The sequence below is a fragment of the Adiantum capillus-veneris genome, chromosome 9 (assembly GCF_014529385.1).
Source record: "Adiantum capillus-veneris isolate H3 chromosome 9, ASM1452938v2, whole genome shotgun sequence".
Classification (NCBI taxonomy): domain Eukaryota; kingdom Viridiplantae; phylum Streptophyta; class Polypodiopsida; order Polypodiales; family Pteridaceae; genus Adiantum; species Adiantum capillus-veneris.
Genome location: NC_140939.1, coordinates 48129232 through 48142337, shown reverse-complemented (window position 1 = coordinate 48142337; position 13106 = coordinate 48129232).

Below are 13106 nucleotides of genomic sequence, written 5' to 3'. Positions count from 1 at the left end.
CGTCTCGCGTGGAATGTTTGGCGTCTTTGTCGCGTAGCTCTCCTCGAGCCTACAACAATGGTGCAGTCGGATCTCCAATGTGTTGAGCGAGCCAGGCATAGCGAGAGGATGAAGCTCACGCTCACTCTCTTTCTCTGTCACACACAGTAGACGGCAGCGCTAAGTTTTGATTATGATCAAAAGTCTTTTTACAAAATGACCTAGGTACCTTATATACTAAGGCTACCTTATGTTTAACCAAAAATGGGGTTGAAAGGGTCAAATGGCTTTGTATTTACAATCTTGAAGTGCCATTGCACCCCGGCTTCTGAAACTAGAATAACTACTCATTACAAATGACGTTTATAGCCATAATCCGCAGCATTTCATACCTCGCAAAAGATAAGACTTTGGTACGAAACTTGAGTTATGTTGTGTTGTTGACCCAACGGTCAACAGTGGATCCACTACTACAGCCTTTCCCTTCTCCTCTAAGCTTATGATGCTTACAGTGTGATCAGGCGCCAGTAGAAGAGGTGGAATGGGTGCTTGTGGTGGTGCTTGGGGTGGACGTAGAATTTGTGTTGGTGGGGCTGGTGCTCGGGGTGAAGGTGCTCTCTCTCTAGGGGGTGACAGTTGGTTTCTCCTACCTCCTCTATTATAGTATTGTCGCAGTTGGGGACAGTAATACATTCTGTGACCATCTTCTCCACACTTGTAGTAGTGATACTCCCAGTTTTGTCGTCGTGCTCTTCCCGGGTCTTGATCTCTCTCCTGATTCCTTCCTTGTTGTATCAAGTGGACACACAGATTCTGCAGTTGATCAGTAATGTGGGCCAACATATCTTGTTGGTCATTTCTTACCCCATGAGCTAGTGGTGGCAGAAGTGGAGTGGTAAATGTCGTGGTTGGTGGTTGGTGGTTGATGCGATGTTCCTGCTTCTATTGACTCGGTTTCTTTGGCTTTCATTTGCAGCTTCTTGTCCTTGAGGCGAGCAATCTCCACGGCTAGCTCACACCTTCTCCTTGAGTGGCGGCCACAAGACATGCGTGAACCGGTCCTTTTTTAGGAAATCGGTTGCAGCTTCTCCTCTTGCCAATGACTCAACCCACCATTCCCACAAATCCACGAACTTGGACTCATAGGTCGCATATTCTAAAAAACCCTCCTGCTTCAAGTCCCTCAACTTGTCCCCCAACTTCTCTGAAGTGGTACCTCCCCCAAAGCGCCTCTTAAAAGTAGTTTTTAGGAGCTCCCAGTTATCCTTAGTTGCTTGTGGGAGTGCGTTATACCACGACCTAGCTTCTAGCTTCATGAGATGCTTAAAGATTCTAACCTAAGACTCATCTGTGTCTTTGTTGCTTACTACTCATGCTACTTCAAAGTCATCTAAGAAATCTGCTACCAAGTCCTCCCCCTTCTTTCCTTTAAATGTTGGAAATGCTACACTTGCCATGATAACCGAGAGAGAGAGAGAGCTAGAAAGATACACTACTTAGCTTACAACCAAAAGATTTTATTTTTTAATTTTTATTTTTCTTACAAGAAGGCATGTATACCCTTTCTATACTAGAACATAGATTAAAATCTCAAATGGTACATTGCCTTGTACCAAAGGTAGGACAAATGGCTGATCTGGTGCCATAACCTCAAAGAAGCGCTCCCCTCCCAGCATAGTGTTGATGATGTGCTAGTAGTGAGCCTTCCAATCCAGTATTACCTTGATTGATCGTACTCGTATCAGAATGTGTGATCAACCTTGAGGTAGGTTGTACTGATTCATGTGAAGCTTAGAAGTACTTAGTCGTCGTCCAAGCTTGTGGGAGAGAATGGTGCCCTTTCCTGAAATAGACTTAGTAGATCCCTAGTCTCTCTAGTGAGAGCATGAGCATGTGCTTCCGTTTATCTGTGCTGCAACATCAGGTGCGACTTGGAAAGTGACTATGATAATTACCTCGGTGACTTGAGTTACCCGATTCTTGAAGTAGAGTAGTGTTGACTCTCTACTGTGCAGAGCTCCCTCCATCTTGTTGTTGCGGGTTGGTCGTAGGTTGCGGACATGGTCTCAACCTCCTTCTTCTTCTCCTTGGCACACATGCTATGTATATCCACTGAGTCTGACGTGTTGTTTGTCTTTCCCACTGCAAATCTATCACCGTTACGCCTGGCACTCGAGCCTCAATGGAGATGCGAAGTTCGTCCAGCTGTGCTTGGAGCTCTTCTTCTTATGTCGTCCAGTTAGCAAACCCTGCTAACCATTCATCCATCCACAAAAGGTTAGGGTTTACAGTCTTGTAAACTAAAGGCTTTCATGAAAGGATCATGCATGGGGACGCCAAGAAAATGATATTCGGAAATGACGTGCCAGGTGGGGTGGCCTTGTTACCATATACATGTAGTAGTGATGTGTGTGAACACGCTAGGACCACCGGGGCATTTTTTCCTTCTTTAGGAGGTTTTTTCCCCCCGTGCATTGTATATACGCCCATCACTCTAGGGCTATCTATCTTTCCATTGCACACTAAGTAACAAACTCTCTATTGTGTGCCTTGAGTTTCCTTTGTCTTCTCCAAGTTGTGTCTTCTCGGGCTTAGTCACTAGCAGCTCCAGCTCACACCTACCACTTTCTCCAATTTTTGTGAGCTTTGGCGTGCATTCGTAGGTTGACAAAAATTTCGGGAGGGCTCGTAGAGCTTAGTCTGCTGAGATTTTTGATTTGGGCTCACTTCGGCCTCCGTTTCCACTATAGCCAAGTCTGTGCAGACAATTTCGTCATTTTGTACAGAATTTTTGTCAGTGCCAAATACTGCATAACAGGTCCCATACAGTCTATTGCGGGTTGTGCTATATAGCATGTGCTGGTCTCACTCAATTTTTTCTTATTTCGGGCAGTTTTCACATCAGGTGCAGGCATTTTCCATGGCTGACAACAACATAGATGTGTTCAAGATGTTTGCTGATGAGGATAGATTGGATGGGGACAATTACCTTATGTGGGCTTACATCATGCACATGTTCTTGTGTTAAAGGGCGTCTAGAATATTGTGCAGGCGATGTTGGTGATGTTGCATGCGATGTTGGCGATATTGGTAGGGTTCTGAGGATGTAGGCGATGTTGAGGATGTTGTAGGTCTTGCTACAAGGATTGCTACTATTAGAGTTGTTTTGCCTACGGCTAAACAAGCTCATTGGGATGTAAAGGATGCACAGACTCATGCATTGATTGCGTTCTCTGTGAAGCGACCATTACTCCTCTCATTCGTTCAACGAAATCTGCAAAACAGGCTTGGGATATTCTAGCAGGTCTTTATGCAAGCCGCAATGAGGCTAAAATTGCTTTGCTGCGTAAAGAGATGGAATCGAAGATTATGCATGAGGAAGATGATATGGACACTTTCCTTGTTGGTGTCAATGATATCAATGAGTAGCTTATTTTTGCAGGTGAAGTCATTTCAGACAGTTCCCTTGTGTAGAATGTTCTTGATGCCTTACCAAATTCTTACCAGACTTTTGCTAGTACTTGGAGGCTTATGACCCAAGGAAATCCTGAAGTTGTCAAGCTTGATGCATTATGTACATTGCTATTGCAAGAGTCACTTTCCATTAAAAAAAGGACTAGGCAGCATTTATTGCTTCTTAATGAAAGGGTGCTAACAGCAATGCAACCACTTCTTATGGTTCTGCTGCGAGTGGCAAAACTTCTGTTCCTAATTCTTTTGCTGGCAGCAATTTGTCTATAAATTTTGGTGATAAGGGCAACAAGAAGATGCGTTGCCATTATTGTAAATCTAATGATCACTTGATCAAGTAGTGTCCTAAGTTGAAGGCCAAAGAGGCGAAGAAGAAAGAGGGTGGTTCCACTACAAATGTTGGTTCCACTACAAATGCAACCATTGTTGAGTCTTTTGTGAAAGGAGACTGTGTTGCTGATGTTGATACAGAATGGGCTTTTAGTGCAAAGTACACTTACAATCTTGCTATCCATGATGCATACACGTCAGTTTGCTGCAGATTCACATGTGTGGTATTTCGACAGTGGTGCTACAAAGCACATTACCTCACATCGTGAATCGTTAACCTCTCTCGAGTCTGTCCCTCATGGGAATTCAGTCACTTGTGCCAACAATGCCTCTTATCCGGTTCAGGGAGTTGGAAAGATTGTGCTTACTGCTGCAAATGGTAGTTCTTTCACACTTGTTGATGCACTTTATGTACCTGGGATCAAGAAGAATCTTTTGTCTGTATCTGCACTTGCTAGACTTGGACTTTGTAGTCAAATTTGTGGATGACAAATGTACAATTCATGATCTCAGTTTTAGTGATGAAATTGTTACATCTGGCCTTTTGTGTCGTGGGCTATATAAGCTCATGTTGTATGACAAGTGTGGACAAAATTTTGCAAATGCGGTTGCAGAGGGATGTTTCAGATAAAAAAAAGTGGCATGTAGGTTTTGGGCATCTGAATTTTGCCAATTTGTTGCGTTTGCAAAAATCTGATATGGTTGCTTCTTTGTCGCCTCTTGAAGCACCTGTCAAACATGTTTGTGAAGGCTGTATTTTGGGTAAAATGCAGCGTTCTAAGTTTCCAAAGGATGGTTCAGTTAGGGCCACATGCAGGTTGCAGCTTGTGCATAATGATGTTTGTGGGCCCTTGCAAACTCCGTCCTTGGGCAATTACCTATATTGCGTGACTTTCATTGATGATTACTCCAGGCACGCATGGGTATTTCCGCTTAAAGCGAAGTCCAAAGTTTTTATGTGCTTCAAATTTTTTTTGTCTATGGCTGAAAATGTATCGAAATGTACTATGAGCACCCTCCATTCCGCTCGAGGGGGGGAGTATATGTCTCATGAATTTAATGCATTTATGGCTAGTCGTGCGATAAAACACCAATGTACAGCGCCTTATACACCTCAGCAAAATGGTGTTGCTGAGAGGAAAAACAGGTCACTTATGGAAATGGCACGATGTATGGTCAAAAGTCAAGCTTTGCCGCATTCTTTTTGGCTTGAGGCCATCATGTTTCCACTTATGTACTAAACAGGTGTCCTATGAAAGCTATGCAGTCTATTACTCCATATGAAGCATGGCATGATAGAAAGCCTTTTGTTGAGCACATGCGTGTTTTTGGTTGTTTGGCATATGCTTTGGTGCCACAAACATGACGCAGAAAATTGGAGAATAAGGCTATCAAATATATTTTTGTTGGTTATAGTGCTAAAATCAAAGGTTACAAGTTGTATCATCCGCAAACAAAGCGTATTCTGGTTTCACAGGATGTAGTGTTTGTGGAAGATTCTGTTCAACCCTTGCTGTCATGTACTAGAGACAGTAATGTAAGCTCACAGGACATTTATAACAATTTGTTGCCTCTTTTCAGTGGTGGAAGTTCGAATGTAAATTCCAATGAGTCAAATGTACAGCCTATGGGGGTTTCTGAAAATGTTACATATCAGCCTATTGCTAATGCAGATATACATGATGTACTTGATGAGGAAAGGCCTGAAAATGAGCAGGCTAGAGACATGCCAAAATGACTGGTGCATACATTGCGTGACAGTAAATTGGATGCACCTTTGTCTAGTCGTACTCGTTCAGGCTCTGGCCATGCATTTTATGCATCAGATTGTTATGCTTTGGCTGTGTCTAGCTTACATGATGTTGAGGAACTTCTGTCTTTTGATGAAGCACATAATTGAAAAAATTGGATGGCTGCCATGCAATCAGAATATGATGCACTTATAGAAAATGACACATGGACTTTATGTGATTTGCCTCCTGGCAAAAAGACCATTGGTACAAAGTGGGTCAACAAGTTGAAATGCAAGACAGACGGTGAGATTGATTGCCATAAGGCTCGACTTGTTCCAAAGGGTTATGCACAGCAAAAAGGCATAGATTATGAAGAGACTTTTGCTCCCACTTGTCGTATGACTACTGTGCGTTTACTATGTGCCTTGATAGCTCATTTTGGTTGGAATGTACATCAATCAGACATTGTTACTTCTTTCTTGAATGGTGACATATTTGAGGAATTTTATGTAACGTAGCCTCGCGGTTTTGTCAAGAAAGGAGAAGAGGACAAAGTGTGCATATGTAAGAAGGCTTTGTATGGGTTGAAGCAATCTCCTCGTGCTTGGTATGAGAAAGCTGACACTCATTTGGTTAAACGAGGCTCTCGTAACAATCCAATAGAAAGCACATTGTATGTAAAGCGTGTGGGTGGTATACTTCTCATCGTGGTTCTTTATGTAGATGATTTGGTGATCATTGGACCAAATGAGAGACATATTGCTGAATTTAAGGCTGATTTGAATGCTACTTTCAAGATGAAAGATTTAGGGCCGTTGCATCATTACTTGGGTATACAGTTTAAGCAGTGTGATGGTGGTATTGCCTTGTGCCAGAAAAGTTACATAGAGACATTGCTATGTAATGGACTTGAGGATTGCAAACCTATTGCCACTCCCATGGAAATAGGTTTAAAATTGAGTCTTCATGATGTTGGCAATCCTGCATATGTCACTCTTTACCAAACTGATGTTGGATGCCTCATTTATGTATGCAACACCAGGCCGGATATTCAGTTTACAGTCTCACAGGTTAGTAGATTTATGCATAGCCCAGGGTCTAAGCATTGGCAAGCTGTCAAGAGGATTTTATGCTACCTTAGTGGCACTCCACATCTTGGCTTGTTTTATCCCAAGGGGAGAACTTTCCACCAGACTTACATGCTTTTTCGGACTCAGATTGGGATGGTTGTTTTGACACGCGAGTGTCCGCAAGTGGTTTTTGTTTCATGCTTGGCAGTTCATGTATATCATGGTTGAGCAAGAAACAACCTACTGTGATCACTTCCAGTTGTGAAGATGAGTACATGGCAATCTTCACAGCTACGGTTGAATGTGTATGGCTCAGATGCCTTATGGCTGATTTGGGTGTTGGACAGGATACTGCCAACACTATCTACACTGAAGGTCAGAGTGCATTGGCAGTTACGAAGAACCTATTTTTTCATGCTCGCACAAAGCACATCAAGGTGAATTACCACTATGTCAGGGAGAGTCTCTCAGCAGGAGAGATTAGCTTGGATTATGTGCCAACACAGGACAACCTTGCAGATCTTTTCACAAAGGCATTGTCTCATTAGAAGTTCAAAGCTTTCCGCAAAGATTTGGGCTTACTCCCCTTTGTGGATTGATCATGTCCTCAGGGCATGGCACTTCCCTTTACTCATGTGCCAGCTCTCGTTCAACGCATCACTCCAGGGGGGATTTGTTACCATATACATGTGGTAGTGATGTGTGTGAACACACTAGGACCGTCGGGGCATTTTTTCCCTCTTTAGGAGGTTTTTTTTCCCGTGCATTGTATATACGCCAATCACTCTAGGGCTATCTATCTTTCTATTGCACACTAAGTAACACACTCTCTATTGTGTGTCTTGAGCTTCCTTCGTCTTCTCCAAGCTGTGTGTGTTTCTCTGCAACCCTAATTCCAACAGGCCTCTACACAACACCTAGCTTGATATCCCCAAGCATCATCTCAGAGGGGGGGGGTAGCACCTAAGGTGTGTTATCCTATAACTCTAAAGGGGCACCACCTAGCATAAGCACGGCTAGGATGCTATCATAGCCTCAGATTTGTCACTCTAGCACAACACACCCAAATCACATTCTTCTGAATCCTTGCTATGAGAGAGAGTGTGTGTGTGGAGGGGGGGGGGGGGGGGGAGAGATAGAGAGATTTCCCTTTTCTTATCGTTCCCTACTGTGAGAAGTCCCAAATGGATATACAACCATACCACCCACACCTACGAGTCGCCTTGAATTGTGACCGTTGGATTTTTGGACCGTTGTCATGGAAGGTTAGATGTGAAAACCACACCCAAGGGTTTCCATAGAGAAGAAGCTATCATCTAGGGGGTGAATGCTTACACCCGACTTCTGCCACACAATGCAACACCAATACACAGGTCTTGATGGCGAAGAGGTCCTTTCTATTGATGTAGTTCCGCAACAAGATTACAAGCTACTTGAGCTTCAAGATGCATTTTGGGCTAATCAAGAGATTTCTCATGAGCTAGATGTGTGCCTAAACCCATATTCCATGGTGCTAGCATCGAGTGCTCCTAATTCCGTATGCTTAGAGTGCCAACCTTCCCAAAACTACCACTTGTCTATCATGCTTGTGTAGTGTGTGCATAATGGCTATGGTGATGTTGTGCTTCTTTGTATTGGTGTTCTCCCTATGTTTGAGTGGAGAGCTCACCCTCCTTATATAGGATTTTGGGAGCGGTTACCTCTCTTACAAGTGGGGTGAGTGAGAGTGTGAGTGTGCCATGTGATTGCGGGACGTGCTCCAATGGAGCCTCTTCTTATTTTATTGAGTAGGAGAGAGGAGGTGAACAGAGTAGAGAGAGGGAATGAGACATAGGGAGTGGGATAGGGGTAGGTGAATTTACAAGTGCTAGCCATAGCTAGACTTAGGGTAACTTAATTTAAGGCTTTTTTTACAAGGGTGTTGCAGGGGGGGGAGTCGTAGAAAAGGGATGGAGTATGCTTCTGCCGTTGCCGGTGTTTTGTTGATGTCGAGATTGTTAAGTATGGAGCCTAATTTACCCTTGTAATTTTCTGTGGTAAAAGCGCACATTTGTAAGGCCCCCATTATGAGGAGAAGCCATCGTGCGTGAAGGAAAATCACTCACCGGAAACCAAAATTTTCACGGACAAGAATCAAGGGCAACTTTAAAGGCCTTGGGGGCGGAGGCCCCCGAGACTTTTTTCACCGGAATATTCTTTTTCGCCGGAATATTATGGCCGGACGGCGGCCGGAAAGTGGTCGGAAAACAACCGGTCGGTTGGCCAGTGGCCGGTAGTCAATGGCCGATGGTCGGTGGTCGGAAGTCAATGGCCGGTGGCCGGTGGTCGGAAGTCAATGGCTGGTGGCCGGTGGCCGAATTCAAAAGCGGACTTGTCTTCTCAAGGGCGGCCACACATGGGCGAATTGGAGGGTCCGATTTGGACTTATTCGCACAAGGGCGGCTACACATGGTTGTCTCTCATAAGAGAGGGCAGCCCTTTTGGCCTATAAAAGGAGGCCATTTCTACACACATTTCATAGTGTGAAGTTGATGCAACAAGGTGAGTGTGAGGTGGTGAGAGTGAAGCAAGGCGGGAGCTCCATTAAGGGTATAATCCCTTTGTAAACTACTTCTTGTTTTGAAGTACTAAAGCCATTGAGTGGCTGCTTTCCCGTGGACGTAGCCCACATTGGGTGAACCACGTATATCATGTGTACTCTCTCTCTCTCTCTCTACTCTATAATCTCGTGTATATAAATCTGTCTCTCTCCATTAAGTAATCTACTCAATTATCTATTTAGCTACGTCTTATTTCCTAACAACTGGTATCAGAGCAAGGTTTGCTCGTAGCTAAATTATCTCAAGGAAAGGATTCCTTGAATTGAGTGGGAGTTATGGCGGAGGAAGGGAAGCTCAAGATTGAGAAGTTCAACGGCAAAAACTACCAACATTGGAAGATGCAGATTGAAGACTATCTCTACCAGAAGGACCTCTATTTGCCACTAGGCGGTCTTGCGAAGAAGCCCGCAACAATGGCAGATGAAGCATGGATTGTCCTTGATCGAAAGGCACTGGGAACAATCCGGTTAAGCTTGGCGTCAACGGTGGCCTTCAATGTTTCGGAGATGAAGACCACGGAGGACTTGATGAAGTCACTTGACGACTTCTACGAGAAACCATCGGCATCCAATAAGGTATTTCTTATGAAGCGCTTGTTCAATCTAAAGATGGCAGAGAATGGTTCAGTTGCAGAACACCTAAATGACTTTAACACAAACATAAGTCAACTTCGATCAGTGAAAATCAATTTCGATGACGAAGTGCGAGCTCTCCTTATACTATCATCTCTACCGGATAGTTGGGACAGCCTTGTGATGGCTGTAAGTAATTCTATCTCTGGCACAAATACTCTTAAGTTTGATGATGTTGTGGGTGTTCTCCTAAGCGAGGAAATGCGAAGGAGAAGCACACGAGAATCATCAAGTGTTGCACTATCAGTGGAAACAAGAGGAAGGCCTAAGGAGAGGTTCAAAAACCAAAAGGGTCGTGATCGCTCAAGACGGAGCAAGTCACGAACAAAGTCAGTTCTTGAATGTTGGAACTGCGGCAAGAAGGGCCACGTCAAGAATCGGCATTCAAGGATAAGAAGCTAGAATGGAAAGCAGTCACAGGTTTGGTTTGGAGATCAGTCTCCAAGTGGGAGATTGTTAAGTATGGAGCCTGATTTACCCTTGTAATTTTCTGTGGTAAAAGCGCACATTTGTAAGGCCCCCATTATGAGGAGAAGCCATCGTGCGTGAAGGAAAATCACTCACCGGAAACCAAAATTTTCACGGACAAGAATCAGGGGCAACTTTAAAGGCCTCGGGGGCGGAGGCCCCTGAGACTTTTTTTCGCCGAAATATTCTTTTTCGCCGGAATATTATGGCCGGCCGGCGGCCGGAAAGTGGTCGGAAAACAACCGGTCGGTTGGCCAGTGGCCGGTAGTCAATGGCCGATGGCCGGTGGTTGGAAGTCAATGGCCGGTGGCCGGTGGTCGGAAGTCAATGGCCGGTGGCCGAATTCAAAAGCGGACTTGTCTTCTCAAGGGCGGCCACACATGGGTGAATTGGAGGGTCCGATTTGGACTTATTTGCACAAGGGCGGCTACACATGGCTGTCTCTCATAAGAGAGGGCAGCCCTTTTGGCCTATAAAAGGAGGCCATTTCTACACACATTTCATAGTGTGAAGTTGATGCAACAAGGTGAGTGTGAGGTGGTGAGAGTGAAGCAAGGCGGGAGCTCCATTAAGGGTATAATCCCTTTGTAAACTACTTCTTGTTTTGAAGTACTAAAGCCATTGAGTGGCTGCTTTCCCGTGGACGTAGCCCACATTGGGTGAACCACGTATATCGTGTGTACTCTCTCTCTCTCTCTACTCTATAATCTCGTGTATATAAATCTGTCTCTCTCCATTAAGTAATCTACTCAATTATCTATTTAGCTACGTCTTATTTCCTAACAGAGATGCCATGCGTTCGTCACTTTCGGGGCCGACCAGGGTGAGCTAGAGTGCTGTACGGCTATCCTTGTGTCAATTCTAAGTTTCCAAAGGATGGTTCATTTAGGGCCACATGCAGGTTGCAACTTGTGTATTGATGTTTGTGGGCCCATGCAAACTCCATCCTTGGGCAATTACCTTTACTTCGTGACTTTCATTGGTGATTACTCCAAGCATGCGTGGGTATGTTTACTTAAAGCGAAGTCCGAAGTATTTGTGTGCTTCAAAGAATATCTTGCTATGGTTGAAAATGTCTCGAAATGTACTATGGGCACCCTTCGTTCCGATCGACGGCGGGAGTATATGTCTCATGAATTTAATGCATTTCTAGCTAGTCATGGGATAAAACACCAATGTACAGTGCCTTGTACACCTAAACAAAATGGTGTTGCTGAGAGGAAAAACAAGTCACTTATAGAAATGGCACGATGTATGGTCAAAACTCAAGCTTTACCGCATTCTTTTTGTCTTGAGGCCATCATGTGTGCCACTTATGTACTAAACAGGTGTTCTACGAAAGCTTTGCAATCTATTACTCCATATGAAGCATGGCATGATAGAAAGCCTTCTATTGAGCACATGGGTGTTTTTGGTTGTTTGACATATGCTTTGGTGCTACAAACACAGCACAGAATATTGGATGATAAGGCTATCAAATGTATTTTTGTTGGTTATAGTGCTGAAAGCAAAGGTTACAGATTGTATCATCCGCAAACAAAGCATATCTTGGTCTCACAGGATGTTGTGTTTGTGGAAGATTCTGTTCAGCCCTTGTTGTCATGTACTAGAGACAGGTGCAAACTTATCCGCGACACCGTGATCCATAAACTTAACACACATGCACATTTCAATAAACGTGATAGCTTAGCGGTTAGAGTCAATTCCAAGGGGGGGGGAGAGGGAGCAAGTTCAACCCCGGATCTGAAAATGTGGGAATCTTTTGCATTCCCTAGGCAATTCAATGGTCACAATAGACCGGCCTCCCCTTTAAGTGCCACGGGGTCATATAAAGCATGGAATCAATGGCGCTCATTCAAAAAGAGGGATGCACGCAATCTGGCTCGTTGATCTTTAAAAACTAAACTTGGGATCCCGAGTTTAGTTTTGGGAAGAGGGATTACGGATGGCGGCGCTCTTAATGACTTGAATGATGTCATAGATTTTTAAGGATATTATGCTCCAAAAAAAAAGATCTTTCCCATAAAGTTACAAAAGTGGGAGTTAATGTCATCATAAATATGACGGCACCACCTACCAAACTAAACTCGAGAGGTAATTCTAATCTCGGGATCCCAAGATTAGTTTTTAGCAGTGACAGGGCGAGTTGGATTCACATTACTTTTCATGGCTAATCAAGCAACCCAAAATCTATATGCATGATATGGAGCATGAGTCTACAGAAAATGGAACCCCTTTTTGGAGAAGAAGCTAGTGATTATTCCTCTTCTTCTTCCAGCTATGAATCAATTGAATCCTCAAGTGATGATGGGTTGCACCGGGGGTCTTTGCGACCCTTTCAAAGTCTTGAAGCTAGCCATTCTACTTCTCAAAGAGGTACTCTTGATCCATTCTCATACGTGCCACATGTTTATTTCTACTTCAACAAAGACACATACGACCTTATGATTGAAGCATTTCAAGGAGATCTATGTGTAACATTGGAACATCTCAAAAGTTGTACCCATTTGGTGGATTTAAAGAAATGGAGAAGAATAAAGGATAATTTAAAGCTTGCAAGGAAAGAAGGTAACGTTCTTTGCCTTTGTCTTAAGATAGCTCCCAATCTTCGGATTGCATGCATTGAAGATTGGGAAAGTATTGTCCAACAAGCCCATCTTGATGAGACTCAAGGTAGACATCGTGATGTTAATGACACGATAGAGGAGGTGAAGTCAAAATGGTATGTTGGTATTCAAAAGCATGGCATTTCCCTTACTTACATTAGGGACTTTGTCAATGCATGCGAGTGCAATCAATGCATGTGACTTTGTCAATGCATGC